General features: G+C 38.1%; 1 protein-coding gene and 1 long non-coding RNA gene across 5 annotated transcripts in view; both read right to left on the reverse strand.

Annotated features, from left to right (window-relative positions):
* Positions 1–21957, reverse strand: part of LOC118718312 (cytochrome P450 7B1) — a 148441-nt gene that overhangs the window by 50357 nt on the left and 76127 nt on the right. The gene's annotated exons all lie outside the window — the stretch shown is intronic.
* On the reverse strand, positions 12468–21519 carry LOC123652308. Its single transcript, XR_006741577.1, has 3 exons — positions 21377–21519; positions 21088–21093; positions 12468–12479 (listed from the first exon to the last, which is right to left on the reverse strand). It is a non-coding gene; the product is annotated as an uncharacterized LOC123652308 (long non-coding RNA).

The following is a 21957-nucleotide window of genomic DNA, read 5'->3' on the forward strand; positions in this document are numbered from 1 at the left end:
ATTACAAGAGATAATGTATTTGAAGAACAGTGCCTAGAATATACTATAATACTCAATTTAAAAATAAATTGTGATTATTACCAAGCAACATCTTGGTTATCAAAATCCTTTCCACATCTTCTTTTTTTAGAGATGAAACCAAAAGTAACATGTATTAGGATAAAAGCAAAACAAGTCAGTATATAACTAAGAGAGAAACATAATTAAAGGGTCTCATTTTAGGGCATCAGTTTTTGATTAAAAATAAATAAGCTTGTATAAATATAATCATACCTCCATCCAAACACACATGCACACACATACCAATTTTCTCTTTTGAAAGACTGTTTTAGGTTTGCATCATTAAATTTAACTGGGCTCAGGCTAAACAAATATATTTTACACTGTTGGGAAAACCTACTTTCTCATGTTATCACAAATGCATTTTAGAAAGGACCTAACCCAAAAGGTTTGTCTTAGAGCACATGTGTCAAACACAAGGCCCTCGGGCCAAATCCGTCCCGCCAGGCCTTGCAATGTGGCCCGCACCGCGCTGTCATCACTGCACTCCGCTGCGTTTCCATCACAATGACAGTTTATGACTGTTCAGTAAACCATTCGGCCCGCGATTTAGGCTGGATTTTAGATTTTGGCCCTTTCTCTGATTGAGTTCGACACCCCTATCTTAGAGGAAAGAGGGAACTCTGAAATGACCTCCTAGAAGAGTGTGTTTGCATTCTGAGAATGGATTTGATGATGATGTTAACTCATACCTGACAATTGAAGGAGAATGAGGAGATCTAATCAGAACACTGAATTAAAGAGAAAAATATTCAAGTATCTAATTATTTGTTGGGATTTCCCCCCTTCAACAGTATTGCTGGTGATTGTTATTTACCATCCTGGTGAGCTGGTTTGCTTTAGCGATTATCTGCCTTAAAAAACTACGCACACTGCCAGACAGCAAACACTGTTGGCTATTTATTATAAAATAAAAGTTGTGTTGCATGCCTGGCGTTGCTCAGTTGTTGAGCACTGACCTATGAATCGGAGGTCACAATTCGATTCCTAGTCAGGGCACATGCCTGGGTTGTGGGCTCCATCCCCAGTGTGGGGCATGCAGGAGGCAGCTGATCAATGATTCTCTCTCACCATTGATGTTTCTTTCTCTGTCTCCCTCTCCCTTCCTCTCTGAAATCAATAAAAATAGTGTATATTAAAAAATAAAATAAAAATTGTGTTAAGGTGGTATTACTATTTAATTTATAAAATTCAGGTGGAAAGGTATCTATCCCAGAATGTAAGTTTGTTCTACTTCTAATGTCCTTTCTAACTCTATGAATGGGCACTTCCACTCTGATTCCTTTATGACCACCCAGTTTCTCACTCAAACAACTTCAGTTATCAGATATTATAGAAAGAAACTAGGATCCTCATGTGAGTAGGGCCTATCCACCAAATTAATGTTTCTAGTTGAGTTTCAAAATATTTTTCTTAATTAAGAATATAGCTATTTTTTCCCTCAAAGGGAAAAAAACACTTTGAATGACAGGGAAACGGAAGGGGGAAAAACCCAAACCCTATTACCATGCACTAATTATGCTAATAAAATTATAGACTTGAAAGAAACAAATTAAATAGGCTTTTGAAGTGAGGGTGTTTTAATAACTAAGTAATTTGAAATTGGGCTGAATTACATATCCATAGGGGCCACCATATTAACTTCCTAGCAGTAAAAAGGTGTGTGTTTCATCTGAGCATGTTGACCCAGGAGAACTAGGCCAAGAGCTAGTGAAGCCTAATTCTCTTCTATTTTGCACACAAGCACAGAAGACCCTAAACCAGTGGTTGGCAAACTCATTAGTCAACAGAGCAGCAAACCACTCCCCTAAAACATTCTTCTAATGTTCCCAGGAAACAACTTAAATGTTTTAGGACTTGGTGACAATAGTGACCTTTAAAATATCTTGAGCTCTTGCTCAGCTGGTGTGGCTCAGTTGTTGAGTGAGTGTCGCTCTATGAACCAAGAGGTCACGGTTCAATTTCCACTCAGGGCATATGCCGGGGGGTTTCCAGCTTGATCCCCAGTAGGGGGCATGCAGGAGGCAGCCAGCCAATGGTTTTCTCTCATTACTGATGTCTCTAGTTGTCCCTTCCTCTCTCTGAAATCAATAAAAATATATTTAAAAAAATAAAAATCTTGAGTTCTTAAAGAAGAAAGACAATTCTCTACTGATCTTTTTTGTATTAAGCACACCATAATGATTCATTTGTCTACTTACCCAGTTACAAGGGATGAGATTCACTGCTAATTGGGTATCAGGTGGGTGCCCTGCCATTAGGGAATGATATTAGGTCATATGTTTCTTATCTATATTTACAAAATATCTGTGATGGTTCTTTGGAGTAGGAGGGGGGAGAAATGCATATCTAGACTTTTTTTTTTTTAACATTCTAAAGAAGTAACTTATTAGGATTTTCATTAGCACTATAAATACTAGACACAGCATTACATAGTGGGCATTTTATATTATTTTTGTAAAGGCATTTAATTGTGCTAAATAAGGAAAGAACATAATGATGTCATCCTCTTGAAATATTCATATCAAATCATATCAAGTTCTCTTTGCAACTCTGAGCTCAAACTCGGCAGAAAATGCTCAATTTCCCAATGATTCTTATAATATAGAAATAGTTTCAAAGGGTAATTACTTTTTTCCCCAAGTAAGTCAGCCTTCCTGTCACCAGCAGCGTTTGAGATGTTTGGAGCTTTACCTTTGACGACTACATGACATGCCCAGTTCTATGGGTTTGCAGATTCATCACTCTCCAAATTTATAGGGATGGATGCAGCGTCATTTGATAAATTGTTTTGTTTTGCCTTTCATCACTCACACGTTATTGAAAGGACGCTCCCTGTATATCTTAGGCATCATCCATCAAAAATAAGGCTTTGGGGAGAACAAATAAAATGCAGTAAAAACTTGTTGAACTGATGTCTATATAATATGAATGTGTCATCTCTGAATATGAAGGACCACTATATGAGGCTCATATTTTATTATTATTTTTTTTTAGCAAGTTTACATATCTTTTTCAGTGGCTTCAACTGCACTTTGGTTCAAATGTTTGCAATGCTTCCCAAGCGTTTTTGGGAGAAAGAGTGCTATAAATTAAAGTGATTATTAATCTTACTAAATCTATCCCCTTTTTACTGTCATTTGCTTAGGAGATCGTGCTTCCTTATGATGGATTGGTTTGGCAACTTACTTGACATCCTAGTACATGAAATAAGAAGTTGGAGCTTGATACTCTGTTTTGCTTTGCTTCCTTTTTAAAGGAAAAAGAAGTCTCCATTAAATTGACAAAAAACAAAAAACAAAAACAAACAAACAAACAAAAACAACAAAAAAACAGCCCTGACTGGTTTGGCTCAGTGGATAGAGCATCGGCCTGCAGATTGAAGGGTCCCAGGTTCGATTCCAGTCAAGGGCATGCATGTACCTTGGTTGTGGGGGCACATCTCCAGTAAGGGGTGTTCTCATCTATGTCTCTAACTCTCTATCCCTCTCCCTTTCTCTCTGTAAAAAAATCAATAAAATGTATTTTTTTTAAAAACAGTTTAAAAGAGAATACTATGGCTTGATAATTGCTAGACCTGGCAATTAAAATCAAGGTGGAAATGATAATTATTGCATTTATTCATTAAAATTCTATGAGAATGACAAGTTTCCTCTAATTAATAAAATGTTCTCTCTCCAAGGCCACTAATGACTATGAATGCATGAAAACATGTTTGAATCCCAGAAGCAAATTGCTTTACAGATTATAGGGCCTAAATTTCTCATCAGAGACATAAGACATAACAGTCAATAGTTCTGTTAAGCAGATTCCATGGTTAAAATGTTCACTACTTTTTAGACCTTAAGTGATATTTAGCAGAACCGATAATGAAAATTTATCTTGCCAATGTTTAGTGCTCAAATCAGAGAAAATAAACAAAATCTATACAAGAAGACTTCAAATATGAAACATTTTGATATGAAACATTTCAAAGACTGATCATTTTCAGAGATGTTGATAGCAATGGGTAAATGGGAATTCTCATATACAATTAGGTCTTAGAAAGATAAGTCTGTCTTACTGATCCAAAGATTTCTCAGGCATGTGGTTGAGTGAAAGAAGTTATAGAAAAATAATGCTACACTTCTCATGCTACAAGTTATGCAAATGTTTCCTCCCCTCATGTACATATAAAATTAATGCAAAAACAGACATCTAAGAGGCTTCAAACCAAACTCCCTACCAAACATGAAACAGAGATTGGGTAAGGAAAATAGGATATAAGAAGAAGGGGCTTTTCACATTTTTACTCTAGATGCTCCTTTTTAAGTTAAATATTTTTTAGCAACATATGCCCTCACATTTTTTAGGTAGTCACTATTTTAAAGAAATCACAGCTTTATAAAAACTTACGAATTACCTTGTGCACAATTGTTCATAGAATTTCAGAGCAGGCAAACGCATCCTTCCATTTCACTGAGTTTATGGTTTGTAAACTATATTCTGAAGCCTTAAGAACTTTCTAGAGTCCCTTTGGGGGAAGGAATGAAGACTGCTGCTGGTGGGCTTCAGACACTATCACACATATAGTCAGACATACCACCCTGCCATCTCTGGTCTCTAACTTTGCCTTTCTCTGTTTCACAAATTAGAATTAAATGTAAGATTTTGTGTGAGCAGTGTTTCAGGACTTAGAAATATTTCAGGGCTATTCCACCTCCATTTTGAATTTGTTCCCACAATGACAAAGTGATTTGCCCAAGGCTACACCCTAGTGGCAGAGCCCAGACAGTAGGTCTCTCTCCCTCCCTGGTGCCCTGTACCGCATGGCCTCTTCATAACCTGGGGTACCCCACTTCATACGCATGTCACATGACCCCCTTCCTTGGAAACCAGAAGTAGCCAGCAATAGATGCAAAGTGATGAGCACACCTCAGTCTACACTAGTTTCCAGTTCATTTCTACTTCAATGTATATCCATCCTTCAATACTATATACAGGTGAAATCACTTGAAGTCTCCTGGTTTCCTTGAAAAAGGATGATTTTTGTAGAAAATAACCCGAAGAAGTATGCAAAATAAGAAAAAGGTCAGTTTCCACTATTTTCCTCAAGATAAAAAGATTGCCAACCTAATTAATAAAGCACAGTTATTAGAGTCAGTGAATATATAACACTAAAGTCACTAAAGCTATTTTGAGTACAAAATAGCTTAACTGAGTCACCTCCCCATCCAATTAAGAGCTGACCCACAGGATAATAGCTCAAAGGGGGCAGGAGGGCCAGTCATTCTGCAGGAGCCAAGCTGCAGAGGGCAGAGGGAAAGCATCTCACGGGCTGTTAGGTACTGTCACACAATGAAAAATGGTGGTGAAGCAGGGGGACAAGGGGTGGGAGGAGGCAGAAGAGGGTAACAGGGGAATAAATGGTGATGGAAGGAGATATGCCTTGAGGTGGTGAACACACAATACAATATGGAGGTGATATATTATAGAACTGTACCCCTGAAACCTATATAATTTTATTAACCAATGTCACCCCAACAAATTCCATTAATAAAAGAATATGGAAGTTAAAGATACAATAGAAACTCTGAGCCAACAGTCAGGGAATTGTCTGAATTATGCTCTTTCCATTATTCTAGCATTATTGTATGTATGTATGTATGTATGCTCATATTGCCCATAATTTTTAATAGTATTTTAAGAAGAAACTGTAAGTTATCTCTAAGCCTCCTGGCGATCTTCCTTCATTGTGTCTCTTTACTTCTTTGTGTTTATATCTTGAAAAAAAAAAGTCTCTTGGATTTTTAAACAGAATGTGCCTCTTCATTCATAAAATAAAAACATATTTGAAAAGTCAAAAAAAGAATGGCAATAAAATGACAACCTGACACAGACAACCAGACTCCCACTAACAACAATCTTTCCTTCTCAGAATTCCTCGTCTGTTGTTTTTTAAATTATGTTAGTATCACTTATTTTAGCTTTGAATTATACATTGCTCAATGCTGTGTGGGTTAATTATTAATTTGTGTGAGATACATCTTTCCATCCAGATAATAAGCATAGGAGGGAAAGGTTGTATCTGTTAGGCCTACACAATGAATTAATTAGTTGGCACCCAATAGATTATTGACATAGATACTGACTACCCACCATGTGCCGAGCGCTGTTCTAACGGCTAGAGATACAGAGGTGTGTCAACTTGACTAGGCCATAATACCAAGTCACTTGATCAAACAACAGTAATCTAGGTGTTGCTGTGAAGATATTTTGTGAATGAGATGAACATCTACAATCACTTGACTTTAAGTAAAAGAAATTACCATCAATAATGAGGTTGGCCTTGTCTAATCAGTTAAGGCCTTGAAAGCAAAACTGAATTTTCCTTGAGAAAGTAGAAATTCTGCCTCAAGATTATAGTATCAATTCTTGTCTAAAATTCATTAGCCTGCCTTCCTGCCCTATGGATTATACTAGTAGACTTGATAGCTCCTACAATCCTGTAAGCCAATTAAAAAAAAAATATATATATATATATATATATATATATATGTATGTATGTATATCTTACACATAACATATCATATATACATATCTTATATATGTGTTCTGTTTCTTTAGAGAACCTGGGTTAATACAAGCATTGAACAAGATTCAAGATTCTGTTATAATGAAGCTGAAGTTCTTCTAGGGAAAACTAATCACTAATCAAAAGAAATATAGCGAATGTCAGGCTGTGTAGAAAGTAAAGCAAGACAAATATGATTGCGAGTAGCTAGAGAGCTATATTTAAGCTGGGTGGTCTGGGAAGGCTTCTCTGAAGTGGTGGCATTTAAGCTGAAGCAGGAGTTGATAGTCTCTTTACTTTTATGTTTATTCCATAGAGCCTGTTTAAAGTGATTGACATAGTATGCACTCAATTATTTTGAATAAATAATGAGCAGATTAATAGCATGATTTTATAGAAGATTGGCCATTCTAATTTTAGGCAACTAAGAAACAAGCCGACTTTAAGACCTTAATGAGAAGAAAGTCTTTTCTCCAAGCTGCAATTACATCAACTCGGAGCTGGAAGCTCCTGTTTCTGACTTGATTAATGAACGGAGGTGACTGATTAGGTTGTTCTGGGCATGCAATTCCTTTTACCTGCACTAATTTGAAAACAATATAGATATAACACAGTTGGTAGATAAGGTACAAAGCACAACAAATACCACTTTCTGACCCTAAACTACCTCTTCTTGCCTCCTTCTCCTCCTCCTTTCCTTCAAAGCACATAAACACTCGCCCACCATGTGCCCCCTACACACACACACACACACACACACACACACACACACACGCCATTGAATAGTGAAAGTAAACACAATTGGCCAGATTTTATGGGTTATTTATCAGGGAGAAAAGATCCTGTATTTCTCTCCTCTCCTCTCCTCTCCTCTCCTCTCCTCTCCTCTCCTCTCCTCTCCTCTCCTCTCCTCTCCTCTCCTCTCCTCTCCTCTCCTTTCTTTCCTTCCTTTCTTATCAATTATATTTGGCCACTTTTGTTTACTCTTTATTATTCAATGGTGTGTGTGTGTGTGTGTGTAGGGGGGCAAATGGAGGGGGGGGGGAAAGTTGAAATTCTTTCAAACCTTAACCCAAGAGATAACCTTAGCTTCCAAGAGCTGTACCTCAAACCAGTAAGGAGAAACCTGACAACCATTTCAGATAGTGCAGTGAGACCCAGATCTGCCTCTGAAGGAACGCAGACTTGAAGTTTATATTTATTAGCACAGATAAGCTGACTTCTTATTGAAAGAATATAAGATACATGTTGTAGCTAAAGACTAAATGTATGCAAAAGCTAGGATCATCATCAACTAGTTTGTTTTTACTAGGGTTTCTTGGATTACTGGATTTCAAGTGATATGTAAGAACAGGTGCTTAACATTGCTTAAAAATAGTCATTCTGGCCAGTTGGGTTTCATGAGGGTCAAAGATGAACAGAGTAGTCACGTTCAAGACTAAAGGAGAGAATGAAAAAAGCAAAAGAGGTCCAATGGCAAAATTACAACATCCATTTCAGAAGCTGTGCACAAGAAAGACAGACTCGGTGTCTCTAGTGACATCCCATGAGGTGTTGTCCCTACCCTCCACCAACTCAAATGTAGGAGCCTAGACAAACTACATCTTGTGTGAAGCCATCCAGAACAGGATACCTGGAATGGTGGAGAAAAATATGCTGGCTTCTTTAAAAGTTCAAAAAGTTCCCAGTAAAGGAATTGTCTTAAATTAAAGTGGTGGTGACTCCTATTGGGAGGCATTAACTGAGTGTGTGAGGACTGTGCTGTTGGTCCCTTGGCAGTTGTCACTCTAAGACCTCTTTCCTCCCTGTCTTGAGTTGTGACTTGAAGTGTGAGTAGAAGCCAGTGCTTCTGAACAGAGAAGGTACTTCTGGAGCATTTTCAAGCAGGTTCTCATAGGCAGGAGAGGTTGACCAGAGTAGGGAGTGTGTGAGGAGATAAGAGGCAGTGCCAAATACTTCTTTAACACATAGGCTCTGAGAAACAGACAGAATATTTTGCCCAACAGGCTTGAGCAGGATTTTCACAATAGCAGGGCCTGGTTTTGGGATAGGTTCATAGGTGACAGACCTGAACAGTTTCTTGTCAGCAAAGAAATAAGAAAAGAGAAAGGCCATGATCAGTTCTACAGAAACAACACTTGTGCAGAGTCAAGGATCATAGATTTTTAGATTAAAATTGTCCACAGAAATTAGTTTCTCGCCTTTGTTAGATCAATGATAAACTTGAAGCTCAGCGAGCAACACATTTCGTCTGAAGAAATTCCTCCTTTCTTCTGCCAGGAGCAGGTACTTATTTCTGTTCTCTAGGTGGAAGCAACCCATATCTATGAATAGGTTCTTGACAGGACACCATTTTTGCAGAACTTGCCCTAAGGCCTAGCTTTCAATAATATTATAGCAAAAGACCATTTACAAGTAAAATTCTTAGTTTGTTTTGTTTTGATATGTTTTGCATTTTATGTGTCAGCTTGTAGTAGTCCCTCTTAGCCACAATGATTCAAGATAAGCACATTAATAATAATAATATTAATAATAACGCCAATGGTATGGATTTACATACAATAGTTAAAGATACCAGGTGTTTCTCTGTGAACCCAATACTTCTGATGGTCCACTATGGTCATAGTATTCTATGCAGCACAGCACAGGATAGCCCTTTCCTGCCCTAAACACACACACACACACACACACACACACACACACACACACAGCTTAAGCTACCTACCTTGACCTCCCATTTGCTCTAGTCTCTTGGGAGTGTCTCCATCTTTCGTGGGCCCTGATGTCCCAAACAAGTTTCATGGGACTGTGCTCTATTCTGGTATTTCCTCTCTTGTTTTTAGATAAATCAGCTTGGAAAACACTGTTCTGCATAATGTTTATTCAATTTTTCTAATCCCAACTCTTGACCAAATTCCTCCTGGCCTTCAACTCTGTACAGGAAGTGAAATGCCCTTGCTGTGTATCCTTGTCTGAATTTGCTTTCAGACGGCCGTCTGCCTCTTCCATCCTCTCTGGGTTCCTTCCCATTGATAACTTCCCACTGAATAATGAGATAATATGTGACTGAGCAGTGCTCTATGGCCAGAATGTAGCGCACATCCTGTGCTCCCTTGCTCCAGTCTTGGTCCCCATCTGCCTACTATTAGCACTAGAGTCACTTCCTAGGAGTGAGTGTTAACAACACCTGTTTGAATTTCTGCAATTCTTGCCATTGTAAGTCAGGTGTGGAAGCCAAAGCAGAAAGCATAACTCAAACAAGCCAGTGTTTTGAACAGAATTATGACCTGCAGGTAATTCACAATTCTACTAATGGTTTGTTCTTTCCTGCTCTGGCTGAGATATTAGCCACCGATGTGTCTTTAACCATAATAAATGGGCAGATGAGGTGACAGTGGAAACAGGTCCTTGATTAAAAATCAATGCCCTGCAAACCTGCAAATTAGATAATCAGAGTAGACGGGGCAGTCTCTCACAAACACACCAAGGCCATGGACCACACAGAAAACAAACAGCACAGGTCTAAAGAATTTAAGATGAGTAATGTTTGGGGAAAGTACACAAATATGCTTTAAAAAGATAATGGTAGCTGATATCCACCTAAAGTCTTAAAAACAGCAAAAAATATCTGATCCCAAGAACACCAGGCAGCTTACGTGAGCTCCATTTAGTCCTCCCCTCCTCTGCCCCTCCGGAACTAAGAAAAGTTTCACTATCTTGTTGCCAGAGCCAAGAAGTGAATGATCGACACTAATGGGATTTTTAATCTTCAACCTAATTAATTTGTTAAGATTGAGGCTTACTAGGGAGAATCAGCACAAAGGAATTAATTAAAAGCAAAGGAATTTTTGCTGGATTGAACAGTCGACTGCTGACTAGAGCTTGGATACGCACAGAGACAGATATTTTACATTCATTTTCACTTTTCTCTTGTGTGCTTTGCTATTTCCATTTGCAAAAGAGCCCTCAGTTGCCAAAGCTGAGATTGCCCACCTCTGCCATCAGCATGGGCAACCCTGTACGGCTATTCAGGAGATTTCCTTGTCTGTCACACTATACACCCTTGACCTTGTTGGACCTGGCTTCTCTGGCATATGGCAAGTGTTTGATACATGTTCGCTGAAAGAATGAATGTGTGAATGAGTAAATAATTATAACTTTAAAATTTGATGGCAATAAGTGATGGCATTCATGTTCCAGCTTACTTTCCTCACCTGTGGTTATTGCTTGAAGAGGCAAAGATAAAATAAAATGGGCATTTTCATCTTTACAGAAACTAAGCAAACTGATGTTTACAACCTTATGTGGCAGACCTAACTCTGAGCAGACTCCCTATCAATTCCAGGTGCATCTGAGATTCTAATGATGAAAGATGAAACAAATACCTTATTTTGAATCAGAGAGAATTGAAATATTCTTTATGAGTCAGCTTTGTACAACTTAATATATAACTATACACAACTATTCAACTATATATTCAGCTGTCTACAAGTATTCAACTACATGTATATCTATATACAACTAGGCAATTATACAATATGTTCAGGAAAGCAATATTTGTAAATTTTATCACAAGTTTCCCTGATTTAATTTCATTACACAATGATCATAACTTAAAGGTTTTTTTATGGTTGGTTTGTTTTTTATAGCTGGAGGTCTTAACCATGAATAACTAATAAATAATATTCTGCACAATAACAGTTTCAATCGACTGAGTTTCATAGGATGCTTATCTGTATTCTTTTTGATTCCTTTAAACTTGGCTGCTTAGGCTACTTTATCTTCAAACTTTAGGACAAATCATATCACTAAGTAAATATATAAGAGCAGTCGTTCCCAAAAGTCACTATAGGGTTTGTTCCTGCACTGACTTTCATTCTTTAACCAACTTTTTAGAAAGTATCTATAGCACATTGCCAACAATAGTGCCAGACACTGGACATATGTGTAATGAACAAAACACACATATGTCCAGTGTCTTTCCTCTGAGAGGTCTGCAGCCGATAGGGGAAGTAATAAAACCATATTATTGTACAGCATAGCAGTTGCTATGAGGAGGAGTCTATTGGCAGTGGGAGAGAAGACAGCAGGGACCCTCTTGGGGTAAGGAGGAGGGTGGAGGAGGCATCACAGGACAATGGCACCTTGGAGAGTAAGCAGAATTTCAGCAGATGGGGTAGGAGACTGAAGAGAAGGAATCAGCACAAACCGAGCATGGGGTAGGACTGGTTGTGGGTGGATAGAGAACACAGGGTGGGGAAGACAGTCTGATGTCTGAAAACCAGCTAAAAAGATCTAGACCAGACTGGAAGGGGAAAGGCAGTAAGTCATTGAAGGTTTCTGATTAAGGACAAGATTTTAAATCCCTATGGCCCCACTGAGAAAAACAGGCAAGAGAGAGGAAAGGTTGGAAAATCCTGGGAGAACCCCTAGAGCCCCCTGCTGGGTGGCTTCAGTGAGTCAGTACAGGGGAGCTGGGCATGCAAGCAGCTGCTCTCATTGTCCTTTGCCTCAGCTGGCAGGTCCCAGGGCTCTCAGCTGATTAAGGCAACGCAGCATCTCCCCTCTACCCGTAGACCTACTGAGAGAAATCTACACAAACATACCTTGACTTAACAATGGCAACTCCTTAATTGCAGACCACCAAAGCCAAGGAAATAGACTGTGTCATGATGACGCTGGGCCAGGGTCAGAATGTGGACGAAGGCAAAGGGGTGGAGAGCTGACATAAGATAGGAAGACCAGTGTCAATGAAGGCAAGGATGGGCAGGTAAGCATGGCAGGTTTAGGCCAACAAGTTACAAAGCCTAGGATGTCAATTAAGTCATGGAGTTGAACCAGGATAGAGAAATAACTGAGACCTATACTCTGGGAGCATGTAGGTCAGAGGGACTGAGATCAGGGTCCAGATGGGGTCTGGGTAAGGACCACAGAACACTCGTAAGGTCTGTCTGAGAAAACCCTGCTTTTATATTCACATGTGGAGGCAGATGGGCAAGTGCAGTGGCAGCACAAGGGCAGGATGGTGAGAGGAAAGGGAAGGGGCTGATCCTGGGCACAGGCACTAAGGTTGCACTCTCTGCAGAGAATTGAAAGATAATGACAAACCTACTGGAAGTTGGTCTGCTCTTTCTTAGTACCATGAGCCGACAATTCTAAACAATGCTCATGATCAAATACTCATCCTCAACAAATTTTTGTTGATCTAACGAGGATTAGCTAATTTTTGTTACATTTCCTTCATGAACATGGTATTCTGCAAGAAAATAAAATTAGGAGAACCACCAGTTAACCAGCTCTCCCTTCTGACACACCCAGACTCAGTTACACCCAGCTCTTTCAAGAGTAAGTTCTAAAATGTTCGAAGGGAGTACATTAACTTTGAATGTAACTCCTAACCAAGGCATTCTACATAGTCCTTTGCTTAAATAATAAATTCTAAATAAATATGATAGCCCAGTGCTTGTATGGTGAAGAAAGAGAGTCTGTGTCACAATTCATTCGATGTAACACCTTGGGGTTTTTTATTTGTGCTTTGCAGGTTAAACAATGAATCAATGCAAACTGCAAGGTATAGTATTTTCATTTGATAAGTACAAATTTCAGTTCAGACATGAAGTATTTTCTGATTTTGAAAAGGATCTATTAAGTTGAAATTTATTGTAAACAATGAAAATGTTAAGAAAATACTTATTAGATTGTTACATAATTTATCATTAAATGACATTGTCATAGAGATAAAGGAGTATTTAAAATTCCCTCTGGGGCCCTACTGATTTGGCTCAGTGGATAGAGTGTCAACCTTTGGACTGAAGGGTCCAGGTTGGATTCCAGTCAAGGGCACATGCCAGGGTTGTGGGCTCAATCCCCACTAGAAGGCGGCCAATCAATGATTCTCTTTCATCATTGTGTTTTTATCTTTCCTCTCTGAAATCCATAAAAATATTTTTTTAAATCCCCTCTGGATGTTAAATACACTAGTTATGATACTGTTTGAATAAAGGTGGTTGACATGGAGAGTCTGACAGAAAGAAGTAAGAACATGGCAGCTCCTGAGAGAAACCCAAAATATTACATATCTGTGTTCAAATAGAGGGCAGACACATTTTTCCTGCTGAAACCCCCCCCCCAAAAAAAAACCCCCCACAAAAATAAACTTAAAAATGACTTTTTTAACACAGCTCCAAGGCCAAGCCTTAGACGTCTGTGACATTTTGTGCTCTTCTACATGGTGCTGATACATCAGAGGGAGACCTCTCATATGACCAGAATCTCTCCGCACATAAAAGCTACACGGGTAGCTCCCTGAGGGCAGGACTGTACGTTTCATTTCTGACCCTGACGATATTGCCACAGTAAGGTATTGACAGAATGAATAAGCAAATGAATAGACCTCAAGGAAAATGAAGGGCTTCTAGCATAAGAATTCCTCTCTTTCTTAAAATGTATCCAATGAGCTTACTTTGGCTTTAGTTTTATATGCATTCTTTCCTCAGCCCTTCATTAATATTTATCTGTACCTATTCCGTGGCGACACTATTTTAAGCATCGGGAATATAATAGCTGAACAAGCAGTGCTCAGGCCATAGGTGAAGTGCTTCCTGATCACTGAGTTACACGACCTAATATCTTGTGTGGGACGCACCCACGTGTAGCTGCCTACACTGGCTAAGCAACCCTGCTTAGCAACTCAGAAAACAGGCAGTAAGTGGAACTCTCCTCTGAATCACACTGAGTGACTTGGGTTTTACACAGTGTGAAGCCACCCAATGCAAAACCTTCAGAGAACCTCTTCCGAGATTTATGATAGGTCTGAAATTGAGTCCTTCTAATTATAAGGGACAGTCACATTGGGCTTGGACTCAGAGCTTGAACTCTCTCATTAAATTTACCACCTGGCAGGTAGTAGACCCTCAATAAATATTTATTAAATGAATTAATCACATAATATCCATAATGGCTCATTTGCAATATATTAATAATATATAAAATTCTCCGAATATAGTTTCTATTGCAACTTGATTTCTCTTACACTCTTCACTTAGTCTTCAATGGTCGTTCACGCCCGTTTTCTTTGACTAGTTCACTGCATTAAAATACTGCTTTCTCCACACGGGCTTGCAAGTTAAATATGCTAGCAGAAATTCCTATTAATTCCATTCCAAGTATTTGCCCAGAACTGATCCACCATAGCCGTCTGCTAATGATGCATCTGTCATTTTATTGACACCCTAAACAGCTTTATTCTCTTTTCTAATTAAGAGACAAAACTGGTATTGTCAGCTGATGAACCGACATTTGGGGGCTTTTGTTCTAATGTAAAAGGCGGCACATTAGGATGCTAGAACAAAAACTCAGGAATGTTAACGGAAAGCCCACCAGACAAAATATATTTACATGTAAGACTTGAATGAAGCTTGTGATGAGCCTAAGACACATACAATATTTTGAGTTACAGGGCGAAAATATACACCCATGGCAAAATACATTTAAAAAGAGGGTGCTTCTTTCCTCCCTCACTGGCCACTGAAATTCAGAACAAAGCAGTCCCATGGGCTCACCGGACAATCCTAAATCCTAAGGAAAAAATTAAACATTTTTAAAGCTGACCAAAATGATATGCTGGAATACGTTGTCATAGACACAAACAGTAACATTGAAATAATAGCTAAATTAGAACTAAAAGTTCTAAGAGAAAAATGATAGAAATGAGGTAAACAGCACATTTTAAGGGCTTTTTTTTTAAAACAAAAAAACCAAGAAACAATGATTTCCTGATGATTATATTAGCAAATTGCCAGAAAAATGACAATTCCGTACAAGTACAGGCCTCACAGCTCACCAGAATGTTCTCAAGCAACTGAGGAGGACAAGCTGTAAAGGCTCTATCACCATCACATTAAAAATCTAATCCAAAATCATAGCATGTCAGAAAATTAAGGGTTCATCAAAATATTCCCTGAAGGTTATGGGCTGAAAGAAATGCATAAGAAGGAAACACACTTCTTGATTTCTTTACACAGGAATGTACTGTAGAATCCACGTTTTAAACTTAACTATAAAATACGGTCTGTCAGATGAGCTCATTGTTAAAGGCAGCTAGCATACATTTTGGCACACAGTTAAGTGTTTGATAATGTTAGCTGTTCTTATTATCATTATTATTGGGATGAAGGAATCAGCTCATTGCCTTTCATGGCTCCTTCCCCCAAGGTTTAAAGGAACCCTAGAAGGATTTCTTGTGGCTAAGCCATATACTTCCAGCTGATTCTGTCCCTACCTTCCTTCCTGGATATTTTTTTGCTCTGATTTGGCACTCTAGTTCCAACCTCTAATCTACCTAAATTCTCCCACTTGGCCTAAAAGCTTAGGACTGAAGGTTTGAACTGTATGTCTTGCTTTTATTTTTCATTTCATTCAAACTCTCTCTTTCAGGTCACTATCAATCTCAGAAATTATGGGCAAAAATCTGCCACATAGATCTCAAAGGCTATGCTCAAATTCCAGCTGAAAAGTCAGAACAGAAGAAGGTACCTTATCCCGATTCAAAAACAAACTCCTTCTGTGACAACAAAGCCAACTTCTTAGTTACAAATAAGATGCTGGCTCATTTGCTGGGATGCAGTAGACACCCATGGCATCCCATAACCACCATCCTCATGGGAGCTGCCATGTGCAGTATGATCCAGGTTTCGGTTGACTGGTCCAGGGTGGGTATCTCACCCATGCTGAGCCAAGCTGAGCCTTTTGGACAAGCTAAGATATGGAGCGCATGTGGTGATATTCAGAGGAAAGCAAAACTGTCAGCAGTCAGTATGTGGTCGCACAGCTGCTGCTGGGGATGACTGTTCTCTCCATAGAGAAATAAAGAGGAAAGTGAAGAGGTACAGAATATATGGTGATAACCATGTCTGTATGCAAACAACTGATGTGTCAGGAGGGATCCTATCCATATGTTATGAGACCTGGATAGGCCTTTCATATCCCAAGAAATCAGAACTATTATATTATCAGAACTTGGGGAAGCTGCTTTGGTTAAAGAGTAAAGTGATATATACCCAAAGCCATTATTTATACACATGTGTGTTATGTCTATTTATCATCTAGATGTCTGTCTGTCTTCTATCTATCTATCTATCTATCTATCTATCTATCTATCTATCAGAGTCAGAATGAGAGAGAGAAGCAGAGATTGTGATGTCAGTTTCTGAAAAGGAAGAGAACATAATGGCAATTGGACAAGGAACACTTTGTAAAGTATATGATTGTTAACCACTATGCTGTGCACCAAAAACTTATACAAAAAAATTATTGAATGTAAACTATAACTGAAAAATAAAATTTAAAAAAGAATGCATGTGGTTGCATTTCTATGATAGTCCTTATAAGTATTGAGTTTTTAGGGGCAGGAAAGTTTAGAGTTGAAGGTTTATAGACCTGTGAAACATTCACAACCTTTTTTTGTTGAACTTCAACTTCATTAAGATAGTAAAACTAGAATGACTACTTTTCTTCATGCATGCATTCATTCATTCAACAGCCAGTGTGAAGGTTAAAGGGCTGGCCAAACACAGTCTCTGCTTTGGATAGAGATTCCTGATTTATGGAAGTCGACAGACAGAGATTTCTTCTAGCATTGCTACTTCCCTGACCAGTGACGAGGGTTCACTAACAGGAGACAACGAGGAAGCCCTTTGTAAAAGGAAGAGATTGTGAGGCTATAAATACATGCCCAACTGAAGCAAACATTTGTTAGTCTTGACCGCCTTACATGGTTCCCAAAGCCCCCAAATTAAGCAGGCGTCATTCCCTGGGATGTGTGCTATGTAGATAGGTAGAAACAACCGTACAAATATTTTCTTGCTTTTGAAAATATTTGTGTTGCTCTAACTTAAATGATTCTTAAAACAACAACAACAACAACAATAACATTTGAGGCAAAAAGGCTCAACTCTGTGAATGCTAGCAGAGAGTTCTTTTTAATAGAAATTGTTGTTTTTCAACTTTTTTCTTGCTTTCTGATTTCTACATATATTTAACTTTTATTTTATTTTCAAAGCAACAGAACTTTCCCCCCAAGTATAGATTTTATTCCCCATTAAAAAACAAAGAAAAAAACAAGAACTCCTTCCCCTTTAAACATTTCTTTATTCAGACTTTCATTTTCCTCTCCAAAGTTGCACATGCCTATTTCAGTCTGTCTAACCAGTTGAGTCTTCCTTTTAAATGAATTCTTATGTTCCTTTGGGCTAATCCCACTGATAATATTGTCTTCTTATCAGAGAAAAAAAAAAAATCACAGTCTCTGCCTGACCCAGGTCTGTGAATGGAGGAGGAAATTACCAAATCTTCTACTTCATTTAAATTTAAAACATGAAATCAATCCTGTGCCCTGCAGCACTGGGGCACTGTTTTATGGAAAACATAGAAGTTTCTATGATTGATAAGAATTCACAATAAACCAATGCACGGGCCTGTTAAGAATTAAAAACACAGAAAATAAAGGTGTTGACAGTTGTCAGTGACACAAATTTCCACTGCTTCAGCCAGAAATATGGTTCTAATAAAGCACATTGTGTGGCAATAAAAAGATACAGATGATCCTGACTATTACATGCTTTCACTTTTCCGGAGCTTTTAAGATTGAAATTAAAATTTGAAGCAATATTTACTAATGCTATGTTACATTTGTGAGTAAGATTTTCTCAAGCATCCTCCACTCCCATTTTCTACCACGTGCTCATGCCATTTTAAACTCTGTACAGTGAAGTCAATGCCACACAGGTTCACTCTATCTGTTCCTGCCTCCAAGCCCACACTTCCTCCTTTGTGACCCAGATGTCATCCAACATCCACCCACACACAAAATCTCCCCCTTTTTAGTAGAAATTATTTCATTGTTTGGAGAATTGTTTGAATTAAACTGCCTTCATTTCTTGTCTCCTGATTAATTCAGAAATGCATAATAAATACCAAACAAAATTATTCCTAGACGTTTCTCTAAAGAAGATACGCAAATGATCAATTAGCACAGGCAGAGATGTTCAGTATCATTGGTCACTAGAGAAATGCAAATCAAAAGCATGATGAGCTATCGCTTTATGGAAAGCTTTCTGGCTGATCCTCAAAAAGTTAAACATAACATTATCATATGACCCGTTGATTCCACTCCTAGGTATACCCAAGAGAAATAAAAACATACCTCCATCCAAAAAATATAGACATAAATGTTCATATCAGCATTATTCACTTTAGTCAAAAAGTGAAAGTAGTCCAAATGTTAAATTGATGAATGGATAGACCGATGTGGTATATCCACACAATGGCATATTAGTCACCCAGAAACAGGAATGAAGCACAGATACATGCTACCACATGGGTGAACCTTAAGAACATCATGCTAAGTAAAAGAAGCTGGACACAAAAGGTCATATATTGTATGATTCAATTCATACAAAATATCTAGAATAGGCAGGGTCATAAGTTCATAGAAATAGAAAGTAGATTAGTGATTACCTAGGAATGAGGGGAGGGAGAATTGGGGATGACTGATAACGGAGTATCTTTTGGGGGACAAATGAAAATGTTCCAGAATTAGATAGTGCTGTTGGTTGTACACCCTTCTGAATATACTAAAATCTGAGAAATTGTACACCTTTAAAAGGTGAATTTTATGTTATGTGAATTACATCACAGTTTAATAAATAAATAAATTCACCCCACCCCATGCTATAGCATCTTCCGATAAAAGTATGTGGCATATAACAGATGCTCCAGAAATGTAAATTTTTCTTTAAAAATGTACTCCTTGGATAATTCAAAGTTTCTTCAAGTATTTTTTCAAGTGTGTGTTACTCTGCATAGCTGGGAAAACAGCTCCACCTGCTTTCGGCATTGTGAAAGGAGTAATAAACAACGAAAACCTCACTCGTTCATGGAAGGTCTTTTAAAATAATTTCACTAGATTTACCTAAGGTTGTCCGCAAGATTTTCCAGCGTGAGGTATCTACTAACTGAAGCTGGTAGCGCCGGGAAGGGAGACAGGGCACGCTGGTTCAATGGACATAACCCTTCACCCTTCCCGGCCATCTCATCTATATCACAACAGGGACAAGTACATTTAGTCCCAGATAACTGTACTCAGCTATCGTCCCTTCTGCTGTCTGCACTTGTAGTCAGAATAAAACTCATTCCCTGACTCAGGGAGAGCCATGGGGATAATATAGGTGTCTGCACACAACATCCCACATTCAGGCTGGATCACTGTGCCTGGGACAGGTGTGCAGCCACTCCTGCAAGAACCCTGTGCCCTTCTATAGCTACCACAGTCCCAGCAAAGCTTGAGAGACGTGGGTGCCTACAGTGACGACAAGAAGCATGTGAAAAGCATTTAAAACGAGCTGCCTGTGAAGTGCTTCCATTTTCCAGGCCCCTTTTCATTCTTTCTTCCCTCCCTTCCTTTCCTTCTGAAAATTCACTTATTTATTCTGATATGAATACTTATTTTATAGACTATATGCCAGACCTAATGCTATTGTATGTCAAGGATACACTGAATTAAATTCCACACCTACAAGAAATTTATACTTTGTTTAAAATGCACCACTCCCAGTAAGCTTTCCTCAGCCCAACTTTTGCTGAAGTGCAGGTTTCTGGAGTTCTGGTTTTCTAGGCACTGGGTGCTAAAAAGCTGTTCATTTAAAAATAAATTCTGAGATATTGGTGATTTAGTTAAAAGACCTTTCATTTCTCTCCTAGTGTTACATTGGTTTTATAAAAATAGCTATGTACAATTTTTTACCTTTAAAATATTCTTATTTGTTTCCAAATATGTTGCATCTTTTTTAGATAAATTCTCTAAAATACATATGAACGTCAAGCTTTAAAATGTAACTTGCCCTGGTTGAGTGGCTCAGTTGGTTGGAGCATAGTCCCATACACCAAAAAGTTGTGGGTTTGATTCTCTCTCACACTGATGTTTCTCTCGCTCCCTCAAATATATATATATATATATATATATATATATATATATATATATATATATCCATCAATCCTTGGGATTATCTATCTATCTGCATATCTATATATGTATGTATATATATGTATAAATACATGTAATATATATATATATATATGGAGAGAGAGAGAGTCCTACTAAAGCACAATATTTAAGAAATAATGAAGTAAATACTTATATACACTCAAAATACTCATAACTGAATTCTATCCTATTTTTAGGATTTCTTTAAAGAGGAGGGTAAATTAATACTTGAATGCCCTGACAATGCACCCACACACATAGCTCTGCTTTATTGATAAGGAACCATGAGGATCTAGCTTATACACTAACACAAACAGACAGAGATATTATTATCCCCCAAACCATGAAAAGCATAATACATTCTTTCCTCTCTACTATTATTTCCTATCAGTCCATGTTGAAATATTCATTGTCTCTACTGATTATTCCCAACCCCTAACTGAGTAATGACTAGCAGAATTATTTGATTCGGAGTTTCAACAGGCATCTCCACTCTTGGAAAATGCCTCAGGTTAACTGCAGTTATGTTCTTACTATCTTAAAATATATATTTCCTTCCTTAATAAGGAGAAATAGATCTTGGTGCAAAACTCTTTTTTCTAATTCTAAAAAAGAGTCCCAACACTAAATGTCCTTTAAAATAAAACCAACTATTCAACACCATCATATTTCCCATGTTTAGGATAAAATGTACTATTCAAAAAGTAATGAACACTAATCACCAATCAGAAAACACCAATGAGAAGGAAAATATGCACGCCTATGTTCATAGTGGCATTGTTTACAATAGCCAAGATCTGGAAACAGCCAGAGTGCCCATCAATACATGAGTGGGTAAAAAAAGCTGTGGTACATTTACCCAATGGAATACCATACAGCTATAAAAAAGAAGGAACTGTTACCCTTTTGACAGCATGGATGGATCTAGAGATTATTATGTTAATGAAAATAAAAGTCAGAGAAAGACAAATACCATATGATCTCACTTATATGTGGGATATTATGAACAAAATAAGCTAATGAACAAAATAGAACCAGAGACATGGATTTATAGAACAGACTGACAGTTATCAGAGAGGAGGTGGGCAGAACAGATAGAATGAAACCAGGTGAAGAAAATAGCCAAAGAGCATATATGCATAGCCCATGGACACAGACAAGTGGTGAGGGCCAGAGGGATGGGAGGTTGGGATCCGGATGAAGGTGGGCAAAGGGGGCAGGGGAACGGAGACATCTGTAATAGTGTCAACAATTTTTAAAAAGTAGTGAACAAATCCAGACGTTATGCATTTGAGGAGTTATA

The sequence above is a fragment of the Pipistrellus kuhlii genome, unplaced genomic scaffold (genome assembly GCF_014108245.1).
Source record: "Pipistrellus kuhlii isolate mPipKuh1 unplaced genomic scaffold, mPipKuh1.p scaffold_m20_p_14, whole genome shotgun sequence".
Lineage (NCBI taxonomy): Eukaryota > Metazoa > Chordata > Mammalia > Chiroptera > Vespertilionidae > Pipistrellus > Pipistrellus kuhlii.